Source organism: Cetorhinus maximus, chromosome 26 (genome assembly GCF_964194155.1).
Source record: "Cetorhinus maximus chromosome 26, sCetMax3.hap1.1, whole genome shotgun sequence".
Taxonomy (NCBI): Eukaryota; Metazoa; Chordata; class Chondrichthyes; order Lamniformes; family Cetorhinidae; genus Cetorhinus; species Cetorhinus maximus.
The window spans coordinates 15,160,403-15,173,349 of NC_135904.1; the positions used below are offsets into that span (position 1 = coordinate 15,160,403).

A 12,947-nucleotide genomic window follows, 5' to 3' on the forward strand; every position below is an offset into this window, starting at 1 on the left:
TTCAGCCCCTCGAGCCTGTTTCACATTCAACATGATCATTGGCTGATCCTCCATCTCAACACCATATTCCCGCGCTCTCCCCATACCCTTTGGCTCTTTTAGAGTCGAGAAATCTATTTCCTTCTTAAATATATTCAGTGACTTGGCCTCCACATCTTCCTGTGGTACAGAATTCCATAGATTCACCACCCTCTGAGTGAAGAAGTTTCTCCTCATCTCAGTCCTAAATGATCTATCCCATATCCTGAGACTGTGACCCCTTGTTCTAGACCCACCCCCAGCCAGAGGAAATATCATCCCTGCATCCAGTCTGTCCATCCGTGTCAGAACTTTAAATGTTTCTATGAGATCCCCTCTCATTCTTCTAAACTCCAGTGAATCCAGGCCACTCGGCCTAATCTCTCCTCACATGACAAGCCTGCAATCCCAGGAATCAGTCTGGTGAAACTTCGCTGCACTCCCTCTATGGCAAGTATATCCCTTCTTAGGTCAAAACTACACACAATAATCCAGGTGTGGTCTCACCAAGACCCTGTATAGCTGCAGTAAGACATCCTCGCTCCTGTACTCAAGTCCTCTCGCAATGAAGGTCAACATACCATTTGCCTTCTTAACTGCTTGCTGCACCTGCATGCTTGCTTTCAGTGACTGGTGTACAAGGACACTCAAGTCCCTTTGTACATCAACATTTCCCAATCTATCACCATTTAAATAATACTCTGCCATTCTGTTTTTCCTACCAGAGTGGATAACTTCGTAATTATCCACATTATATTGCATTTGCCATGTATTTGCCCACCCACTCAACCAACCTTTCTAAATCACCTTGAAGCCTCTTAACACTCCCACTTCTTCCTGCTGGGATTGTATTGCATCATTTCAGTTAAAATACACAATTTACACCTTAGTAATCAACAATTCATGTTGTAATTATATAATTGTTGAGATTTAAAGACTTGTGAACTGCTTTTGTATTCTTTTAGGAGCACCAGAAAATTTATGACTTCCTGAGGATTTTTAAAGAAAAAACGAACACTGCTTTGACAAAGATTTTTACATTCCATGTCAAACGTTAACTCTCAATTGGTGGATAATGTTAGGCCAGGCTGCATGTAGAGACAGTCAGTGCAAAAATAGGTAGTGAAAGAGGAAATGGAGGGGTGTTTAATGAAGTCCTTTAACAAGATACAATTACTTCCTATAGCCAGATTCTCTCTCCTAGTCAGAATACTGCCTATTTGATCAGGAAAATTCTACAGCACTGACCACTATGTTTATGTTCACTTCAAATGAGGTCAATGATATAGATAATTCTATCTATTCTAATGAAAGGTCATTGAGCTAAAATGTTAACCATTCCTGTCCCTTTGTTGTCAGACCTGCTGAGTATCTCCAGCATTTGTTTTTAATGATAAATGATTAAATTAACGTCAACGAACAAAATCATCAACAGAAGCAAGACAGAAAACTGCCCTGAAGAGCAAATGTCACTCATTAATTTAGTCCTGCATTTAACTGAGCCAGTTGTTAAGTATGGTTACATCGTAAGTGAAGTTAAGAATACAAATCACCAAATCTGTAAATTTCAAACAAAAAAAAACCTGCACTCCTATGATATCATCTATACATGTACACACATATCAATATCCCAAGACACTTCACAGAATTGTAATAAAATGGATGCCAAACCAAAGGAGATGATGGCAGAAGAGATAACTAAAAGCTCTGTCAAAGAAGTAGGTTCATGGAACATCTAGGAGGTGGTGTTGAAAGGCAGGAAAGGAATCCCTGACCTCAGGGGTTAGGTAGCTGAAGGAACAGCCACCAATGGTGGGGAAAGGAACAGGTGGATGCTCTAGAGGCCAATATTCATGTGGCCGGCAGGGGCGGGGTGGGGGGGAAAGAAGAGTGGGGCAGGCGCAAGGCAATGGAAAGATTTGAAAACGGATGATTATTTAAAAATCAAGGTGTTGGACCAGGACCCAATGTAGGTCAGTGAGCACATGGATAAGGGCAAGCAAAAATGGCACATGGTAGGAAAGGCCCAGAATTTTAGATCAGTTTCCAGAGTATGTGGGATGAGAGGCTGTCCAGGAGTGTATTGGAATAGTTGACTCTGGAGGTGACAAAGGCATTGGTGCAACAGCAGATGTTTGGTGCAGGGGTAGGGTCAGGCAATGTTACAGAGGTGAAAGTAGGAGGTCTGTGTCGTGGAGGTGACAGCGGGTTGGAACCAAAGCATAGTGTTGCAAGTTTGGGAAAAGTCTGATTCAACATGGAATCAGTGTCGAAGGAATTGGAGCTTGTCCAGAAAAGAGATAATTGCAGGAGCTGGGCTGGGCTTCGAGGGCCAGACTGACAGGGCATGGGGGACACAAGCTCAACACTCCTGCACTCACTTCACCAGTGTGTATTCCCTCAGCAACTCTTTTGTCATGTTCACAGAAATTAAAAAACAAACAGGCAATAAAAGCCACAGACTGACCGCTGCATACAAGTGTTGAAGATTGAAGCAAAGCTTTGCATCCAATTTCAATCTATACAGATTCATGTAACATGCTCAGAGTAGCCCTTGATTTCACTGCAAGCAATTAAGTGCTTTGTTTTGCTTCACTCTGTGGTTTACACATTTACCAGGAGCTCTATATTGTTAGAACCAGAAGCACATCTCCCAGCTTCTAGTTCACAAGATAAGCTGCACCTGAACCTAAACTATAAACTGGAACTCGATTGGTTTCCCTCAAGTCCTAGAAGCCACACATGACCTCAACATGGCCAAGTGGAGAAATCAAATTTGTCCGTGAAGCTGCTCCCAAATTCTCATCCCTTACACTATTGATCAATAGTTGGGAACGTGAGATTTCAAGGAGTCTCTTTTGATTTTCCTTCCCATTTATTCCCCTTTGTTAGTCCTACCTGTACCTTGCTCCACTCTCCATTCTACCCTGTAACTGGCCTTGAAGTGACCAGTGTACTGTTTACTCCCTCAACCTTTGTGGAAGCATACAGCACTCTCTGAAGCAAATACAAATCCAACCTAGGCATGATGAAGTTAAGGATAAGAACTTCAATAGCACAGAAGTCACAAGGACTGAGATGACCATGTTCAGTGGGAGGGCATAGTTTGGGATAGGAATTAGATATAGGGGGATTCCCAGAACTTCACATTTAAATCCCTCCAATCAGGCTTCTGTCCCACAACAGTAAAGTCACAAATGTCATCCTACATGACTGACAAAAGTAAACATCCCCTCCTTCTTGACCTGCAGCCTTTGCCATGGATGACCATATCATCTTCCTCTAACCCCGCCCCACTGTCGTTCAGCTGGGTGGCAATGCTCTCACCTGCTTCCATTATCTACCTAATCGTAGCCAGGGAACCACTTGTAATGGCTTCTCTTCATGCTCCCACAACGGTACCTCAGGATTCCCTCAAGATCTATCCTTGGTCCCTCCTATTTCTCATCTACACGCTGCCCCTCAGTGACATCATCTGAAAGTACAGCTTCAGTCTTCACACAGACACTGACGACACTCAGCTCTACCTCACCACTGCCTCTCTGCACTCCTCCACTGTCCCTAACTGGTTATCTGACATCCAGTACTCAATGAGCAGAAATTTCCTCCGGTTAAAGGCCAAAACCATTCTTTTCACTCTCAATTCCCTTGCCACTGACTCCATCCCCCTCTCCCCAGCAACAGTCTGAGCTTCAGCCAGTCTGTAATCTTGGGTGTCACATTTAACCCCAAGGTGAGCTTCCAATCTGATATAGCATCACCCAAGATCACCTATTGATCTACCACCTTGGTAACATCGCCCAAATTCAGCTGTGGCTCAGTTCATAGCACCCTCGCCTTTGAATCAGAGGGTTGTGGGTTCATGTCCCACTCCCGGAAACCAAGAACTGTGATTGTACTCGAAAGAGATGCAATCTGTGACTGTTGGTAACTCGAAAGAGTTTCCCCCTGCCCCCAGCTCATCGGCTACTGAATCCCTCATCCAAGCCTTCCTCACCTGTGGAATGGGCCATTCCGACACACCCCTGGCCGCTCTCCCACATTCTCCCTCCGTCAACTTGAGGTCATCCAAAACTCTGCTGCCAACAGCGAGTGCGGTCCGGGGTCAGCCCCTGTCCCACCCGCCCAGTCAGGGAATGTGTCCGGGGGCACGGGTCAGGGGCCGGCCGGGTCGGGGGCCGGAGCCCGGGGGCACTGGTCAGGGGCCGGAGCCGGAATATTGAAAGCCGGAGTCCGGATCCTGGGCGGATTTTAACCGCCAGCTCCAGAATGTTCATTCGCAAAGAGACCAGCTCCCCCCCCCAAACCCCCACCCCCTTTACCTGGACAGTAACTCCGCTCCCGCACACGATCACAGCCGGACTCTCCCTCCCATTTCGCCGTTAACTCGGGTCTCAGTTAGAAAAAGCCCCTTTCCCGACTCGCCCCCGCCCCGTCCTGGCCCCGCCTCCGCCCCGTCCTGGCCCCGCCTCCGCTCCGTCCTGGCCCCGCCCCGTCCTGGCCCCGCCTCCGCCCCATTCCCGACCCCGACCCTTTCCCGACCGGCCCCGCCCCCTTCCCTGCCCGGCCCCGCCCCTTTCCCGCATCTGCCGTTCCACCACTCTGCCCCCTTCCTGCCCCCTTACCGGGCCCGCCCCTTTCCCTGAAGACCCACAACAATGTAATTGACTTTTAAATGCCCTCTGAACAAGGGCAATTAGGAATGGGCAAGAAACGTTGGCCCGGCGACACCCATGAACTAAAAAAAAGAAATCTAGGAACAGCTGAAGGCACTGGATACCGCAAAGGCTATGGGCCCTGACAATATTCCATCAACAGTATTGAAGACTTGTGCTCCAGAACTTGCCGCACCCCTAGCCAAGCTGTTCCAGTACAACTATAACACTGACATCTACACGGCTATGTGGAAAATTGCCCAGCTATGTCCTGTACACAAAAAGCTGGACAAATCCAACCTGGCCAATTACCACCCCATCAGTCTAGTCTCCATCATCAGTAAAGTGATGGAAGGGGTCATCAACTGTACTATCATGCGGCATTTCCTTAGCAATAACCTGCTCACTGATGCCCAGTTTGGGTTCCACCAGGGCCACTCAGGTCCTGACCCCATTAAAGCCTTGGTTCAAACATGGACAAAAGGGCTGAACTCCCAAGGTAGGCGAGAGTGACTGCCCTTCACGTCAAGGCAGCATTTGATCGAATGTGGCATCAAGGAGCCATAGCAAAATGGGTCAACGGGAATCAGGGGGAAAACTCTCTGCTGGTTGGAGTCATACTGGTTGTTGGAGGTCAATCATCTCAGCTCCAGGACATCACTGCAGGAGTTCCTCTGGTCCAACCATCTTCAGCTGCTTCTTCAAGGATGTAAGGTCAGAAGTGAGAACGTTCGATGATTATCACACAATTCCCATTCGCGATTCCTCAGACACTGAAGCAACCCATGCCCAAATACAGCAAGACCTGGACAAGTGGCTTGGGCTGACAAGTGGCAAGTAACATTCATGCCACATAAGTGCCAGGCAAGTCTCCAGCAAGAGGGAATATCACCATTGCCCCTTGACGTTCAATGGCATTACCATCACTGAATCCTCCACTATCAACATCCTGGGGGTTACCATTGACCAGAAACTGAACTGGACTAGCCATATAAATACTGTGGTTACAAGAGCAGGTCAGAGGTAAGGAATCTTGTGACGATTAACTCACCTCCTGACTCCCCAAAGCCTGTCCACCATCTACAAGGCACAAGTCAGGAGTGTGATGGTATACTCCCCACTTGCCTGGATGGGTGCAGCTCCCACAACACTCAAGAAGCTTGACACCATCCAGGGCAAAGCAGCCCACTTGATTGGCACCCCATCCACAAACATTCACTCCCTCCACCACCGACGCACAGTAGCAGCAGTGTGCACCATCTACAAGATGCACTGCAGGAATTCACCAAGGCTCCTGAGACAACACCTTCCAAACCCACGACCACTACCATCTAGAAGGACAAGGGCAGCAGACACATGGGAAAACCTGGAAATTCCCCTCCAAGCTACTAACCATCCTGATTTGGAAATATATTGTCGTTCCTTCATTGTCACTGGGTCAAAATCCTGGAACTCCCTCTCTAACAGCACTGTGGGTGTACCAATGCCACATGGACTGCAGCGGTTCAAGAAGGCAGCTCACCACCACCTTCTCAAGGACAACGAGGGATGGGCAATAAATGCTGGCCCAGCCAGCGAAGCCCACATCCCGTGAATGAGTAAAAAAAAGAATGGGGGAGGGGCAGAGGCGGAATGGGCAAGAGGGGAATGGGGGAGTAGGAGGGAGAGAAAGTGAATGGGGGAGGGAGGGGAATGGAGAAGGGGAGAAGGGGAAAGGAGGAATGATGAGTGGCAGGGACAGAATGGGGAAGGGAAAAGGGTGGGGGGGTGGAATGGGGCAGTGGACATAGAGAAGGGGAGAGGTTGTACATGGAGGGGGATAAGGGCAGAGGGTAAATTAGAAGAATGGATATGTGGAGGGGAGGGGGAAATGGTGAGAGACATGGAGAGGGGGAGATGGGGAATTGGGCAGGGGAGGAGGCAGTGGGGAGGGGGAGAGGGGAATGGGGAAGTAGGGGAATGGAGAGGGCGAATGGGGAGAGGGAGAGAGAATGGGGAATGGGAGATGGGGAAGGGGAGAGGGGTTATGTGGAGAGGGGAATGGGGGAGTGGGAGGGGCTGAGGGGTAAGGTCAGAGAATAAATGGGGAGGGGAAATGTAAAGGGGGGACAAATGGTGAGAGGCAGGGGAATGGGGAGGGGGGAGAGGGGTATTGGGCAGGGGAGGGAGCAGTGGAGAGGGGAATGGGGAAGTAGGGGAATGGAGAGGGGGAATGGGGAGAGGGAGAGAGAATGGGGAATGGGAGATGGGGAAGGGGAGAGGGGTTATGTGGAGAGTGGGGGGGGAATTGGGGAGTGGGAGGGGCTGAGGGGTAAGGTCAGAGGAAAAATGGGGAGGGGAAATGTAGAGGGGGGCAAATGGTGAGAGGCAGGGGAATGGGGAGAGGGGGATTGGAAAGGGGGAATAGGAAGGGGGAGGGGGAGATGTTGAGGGGCAGGAAGAATAGGGAGGGTGAGAGGAGAATGAAGAGGGGGAATGGGGAGGGAGAATGAGGTGGGGGAATGTGGTGTAGGGAATAGGGAGGGGGAAATGGGAAGGGGGGAATTGGGAGATAACTTGGGAGGTGGAGGGGGTAGGTGGGGAACTTTTGGGAGTGGGTGAGGTGGAAAAGCACGCACCTACTCCCCAACTCAGCCATGGGCTTCAGCCGGACTCAGAGTGGAGAATCGAATGTCAGCTGAGCCGCCTTCACTGCTTTGCCCTCCTTTCATTGGCAGGATGGAGGGTCTGATGGTTCTATGATATGTGTTTGTTGAATAGTTTGGCTTGGTAACCTAGCTGAGTGCATATCTTTGACAACAGTATGCTAATCTCAAACTGAAACACATCCTGGTGCCTCCCAGATTGGGGAACTATTCCCCTGGACAGTTTATGGGCACCGCTTGTTAAATAAAGAACTTTATTACAGGCCTTCTCTCACTGTGTGAATTTTGTACTGAGTGAATAATAATCCCTGGATAATCCCTTACACAATAATTGAGTTGTTATTTCGTGAATTTTATTGCCGTGGAGTGAACATTTCAAAATAAAACTCGGACTAAACATAGAAACAGAAAAATTATGTCACAGCCAATTGTGTGGAATTCCTCCATTGGGAGTTTAAAAAGATGGAAGTGGGTCTTTGAATTAGTTTAACAGGATGAAGATTAATATTACATTCAGCTTCATAAAGAACATTTGGTTAATTCAGGAATCGGAAATGAATGTGAAGCCTTTGAGTACCAAGCAGCCCTCTAAGGGGATGGGGGTGGCTTTATCTTACAAGGAAAGATTGGACAGCCTGGGCTTGTACCCGTTGGAGTTTAGAAAATTGAGAGGTGATCTTATTGAAACATTTAAGATCCTTAGGGGATTTGACAGGGTGGCTGCTGAAAGGATGTTTCCCTATGTGGGAGAGACTAGAACCAGGGGACACAGTTTAAAAATAAGGGGTCTGCCATTTAAGATAGAGATGAGAGAAATGTTTTTTCTCAGAGGATCGTGAATCTCTTCCCCAGAAAGCGGTGCAGGCAGGGTCAATGAGTATTTTTAAGGCAGAGGTAGATAGATTCTTGACTAACAAGGGGGTCAAAGATTATCGGGGATAGGCAGAACGTGGAGTTGAGACCACAATCAGATCAGCCATGATCTTATTGACTGGCGGAGCAGGCTCGAGGGGCCGAGTGGCCTACTCCTGCTCCTAATTCGTATGTTCATATGGGGTCATTTTCAGTTCTGTACTTTAGTCAGACTGAGATTGTGAATGTAGAATTTGAAATTGGTATAGTGTCATTTGAATTACAGGGTGTATGTGGGCGGGGACTGAATGAAAAGGGATAGTAGAACATGGAAATGAGAGAAGATTAATTGGGAGATTGAGGAGCAAGCTGAAACAATCAGTCATCCAAGAACTGTCCCAAAGTGTCCTGGATAGTAGGTAGAAATGGGTAGGACAAGGTGAAGATGTTCACTGAGAGGAGTTGGTCACAGTCCTTGGATTAATGTTTGGTGCTGTGATTGAGAATGAGCACAAACACAGTGTACCTAGGGCACAGAATGAAGTGCAGCCATCATAGCCAGAACCACACAAAAGGAGCTAATCATTAACAAAGCCACCAATGCTTTAGTATATGAAAGTTAACTCTGTTTCTCTTCAGGAACCATACCCTAAGAGTGTGTTGGCGACCAGGGACCTCCACGTTAATCTTGCTCTGGAGGCATGGATCATCTTCATTGCTGGTACTTTCATCCAGTTAGTGAGGCTCTTTAAAAAGATCACTCTTTGTCTATCTCGATCTCTTTTACCATCGATCTTTCCCATCAGCATCAGACTTTCTAAATCACAATTTCTTATTTCATGCCCAAGAAATTCCAGCTGCCTCCTTCTGATCTTGGTCAGCAGAGTTCTTTTGGTCTCAGATTTTACTTACACCTCTTCATTGGTAGTGTGACTTGTCTAAGATATCTTCATTATTCACCTCAAAAATCACAACTCCGCAGCCTCAATTCTTCTTTACATTGATTCACTGATCGTCCAACACTCACTTCCCTCTGTCAAAATTGGAGTGATGTTGCATTCCAGGATTCTCAGCTTTGTTTTCATGGCTAATTCTGAGTTGATCATAATCTTTTTCATTTTTTGAAAAGCATCTTTGGCCTTTCCAATCCTTCATCTTATTTCTTGGTTGCACTTTCCATCTGATGTTAACATACTTCCCAGGTAACAAAATTTGTTTACCTGTGTGACATTTTCATTCTTCACTGTGATCTTACATTCTGTTCTGACTTTTTCTTCTTGAACACTACAAGACATTTTGTTTTCCTAGAATTTATGTTCAGCCCTTTCTTTTAACTTTCATTCACTATTCTATCCAAAATCTTTTGCAGTTTCTCTTCAGAGTTAACTACAGTTTGTAAAAAATAGATAACTAAAAAGACTTGCTCTAAATCCAATAAACCCAAGGAGCTTCAAATCCTGAAATTTTATTCTCAGGAAGCAGATGGCCTGATTAATCATGCATCATTCTTCTGTTATTGTTTAGCAAACAAGTGAGAACAGAGTATAAACATGGCATCAAACAATGAACAACAAACCTACACTAAACAGCAGTAGCACATGGACACTCAAAACCACAGGACAGGTCAAGATAGAACTTAGGATCAAAGCTCAAAAAGCACAAAACCAGCACAGGAATCGAAGTTCAATCTAAACATCCTCCATGATTGTGAAGGGAAATAAAATCTAAGTCTGATGCTCAGCGAATGTGTCCAGTGAATACAATAGCTGCACAGACCTGGAATCCTGACCCAGAGCAGATCCTCAGCCTGCAATGAATGATGATTTCACTGATGCTACAAGTACCACTGTGACCCCTGGAAAATCAGCCAGAGTTCCAATTCCTATTGCTGTCTAAGGAACCCTTCGTTGAAGTTCACCTTGCTAAACATTGGCTATGCTCAGGATCGCCCGCCAAACCGTTGAAGGATTGGATGCAGAGCAACAAAAATGCAAAAGATTTTATTGACATTTTCCATGTAGACAATACATAGTCATGATGTACTTGGGCTCAGTGTCATGTCTCTGATATAATGTCAGTGTCTGACCCAATTGTAGCACGAGACCCAGGACTCCTCCATCAGCTCTCATTTATCAATCTCCTGATTTTAACCAGGCAAATGGTCAGGACAGCTGACTGTTAGTACAGTACTGAGGCTCAGACATCTGTAAACAAGATGCAAAGCGGTTTCTTCGTTTAAAAGATGGTGAGATTTTGGTCATAAATGAGTTAATAGTGTAAGTACAACACGGCCAATATTTCTCCAAGTTCCCCTGACCTTCGGTAGCTTAGACAGTATTGAGCCACAAAGGACATGAAGGCAGTTTTGGACTGTTACCATGATCGGTATAGTCTTGGTGTGGTTCCTGGCTGTTGGTATGTGTGATCTATCTTCCCTAGGCAGACTATAGTCTTACTCTGGTACTTACTTTAAACTGGTTTATTAACACTAGATATAAGATGATAACAGAGTAGGTATGTCTCTCCTGAGTACAGTGTGTTCCATCCACTCTCCAGAGAGAGTCTAGCACATGACTGTTGATATCACTGATACATCATCATCTACATCTCTCATTGGCATGTCTATTGCATTAACTCATCATACTACAGAGGCCTTCTTTAAATTCCAGTCTGTGCTGAGCGTATTAATCTCTGGGTCATGGAACTGTCATTGATCCTCCCAACATCAGGTGGGGCAGGTTCACGTTGGCCGTCCTCCCATTATCCAACAAACTGTACCTGAAATGCATGTGAATGTTGGGTGAAGGAATGTGACAATCATGTGGTCAATAAAGCTGTGCGCTGACAATTTCCAAGGGATGCGCAGCAACAAAATATTGTTGTGCACTTGCTATCCAAACAGAGAAATTCATTCCAGTATCACGGTAAAAATGAGTAAAACCCAGCAGTTGAGTATTTTGCTAACGGTCGTGGTCACAACTCGGAAAGGTGCCAAAGGTGACCTGGGACAGGATGACCAGGGCCAGAGGTGACCAAGAATGAGGTGGCCAGGGCCAGAGGTGACCAGGACTTGTGGAACCAGATGTCAGGAGGGAGTTAAAAGTTTCCCAGGAGAAATGGTGGGGAAAATATACTATAATTTCTTTAGTAGAAATTTTATAAACAATTAATGTGGTAAAACTATTTTATTAGATGCAAATCGGATTAGTGAAAACTTAACTTCCATCAAAATAATTATGGATTATAAGGCGCTCAGTGCTTGAATGAGGGACCCACATCAGGAAAGTGAGGGCGCGGTGAGAGCCACCCTTTGCCCTTGCCCTTTGACCTCCATCCCACCCTCACTCACCTGTGGCCTGGGTCTCTTGGTGATCCTCCAAGGCTCTTAATGGGTGCATTGGCAGCAGCTCCCATAGCCCCTCTGCCATTGCCTGCAACGGGCAGCTACGAGCCTCTGACTGGCCGGCAGATCTCAGGGGCAGGATTTCTGCCCTGGGGGTCCTTGATCCTGGGGAAAGCCCGCTGGCTACTTAAATGCCTGTTCAGTACTTAATCCCGGCGGACCTTCCCCAAAGGAGGCAACGTGGGGCTCCTGCCAGTGGACTAGACCCACGTCGCCTCAATTATTTGCATCTTGGTTGTGTGCCCGGTCAAAGTGGGGGTATGCATGAGATAAAATTAAATGGTTGTAAGGTTATATGAAGGTTTTACATAGGCAAATAGTAAACGTGGATCAGATTGGCAAGCTACACAATATTATCCACCCAACACCTGGTACAATTGATTAGTCTTACGTTGCCACAATGATTAAAGTTTGTTCAAGCATTCCATCCACATTACACCTCCTGGCAAGCAATGTGTTCTAGAATCTTTTGGCGTGATGCAGTGGTCAAGCCTCTATGTTTGTACTTTGAAAGGGGCTCCAACATTTTCCTCCAGGGCTGTGTCAGATTGTAGCTTCTTTTTAAGTTAAACAGAGCAGGTGGGGAAAGAGATCTGGGCCTCAGTAAATCTTTTCAGCCCACTGGTAAGACTAGCTGAGGGAAAGTCAGGCCCTTACACCCTAGTTGCTGGCACCAACACCATTAGCCCAGGAACTATGCCATCCGATCCAGACACATGACATGTCTGAAGACACCTATCGTCATTGTCTCTGCTCATCAGACAGATTGTCATTGAGCGGTACAATCCATGAGAGGCTGAACTACAGGCAAGGTCAAGTCCTTTATGTTAGTTATATTACACTAACATGAAACAAAAATTGAGAAGTAATTTCAAAAAATTTTCAAATTATCTTACATTACGCTTTACCTTGACCCACAGAAACATGAGTATGAAACTTGAGCCCCGAGCTTCACACAGAGCAGCACAGCTTCACCTATTCAAAGAAAATTGAGAAAATGGTGAAATTCACCCTTTTTCTTGGTTAGAGTACTGCGTGCAGTTCCGGTTGTCATATTGTACGAAGGGTATCTTTGCACTGGAGAGGGTGCAGAGATGATTTACAAGCATGATGTCAGAAAGGTGTGGGTATACAGTTCAGGAAACCATCAGCATGCTGGGTCTTTTTTCTCTTGAAGAGAGGAGACAGAGGGATCACTGAATAGAGAATAGAGGAATGGAGATGATGAAAGGTTTTGATAGAGTGGATACAGAGAGAATGTTTCCTCTTGTGGGGAAGACTACAACTAGAGGCCATCAATATAAGATAGTCACCAAGAATTCCAGTGGGGAATTCAGAGGAAACGTCTTTACCCAGAGAGTGGTGAGAACGTGG

At 46.4% G+C, this 12,947-nt stretch overlaps 1 protein-coding gene across 1 annotated transcript in view; it reads right to left on the reverse strand.

The window, feature by feature from the left end:
- The window catches only part of sqor (sulfide quinone oxidoreductase), a 31,679-nt gene extending 27,205 nt beyond the window's left edge, over window positions 1-4,474 (reverse strand). Inside the window, exon 1 of the mRNA XM_078530210.1 lies at window positions 4,341-4,474. The gene's annotated coding sequence lies outside the window, so the exon portion shown is untranslated. The remainder of the gene's footprint in view (window positions 1-4,340) is intronic.
- Window positions 4,475-12,947: the final 8,473 nt, after the last annotated feature.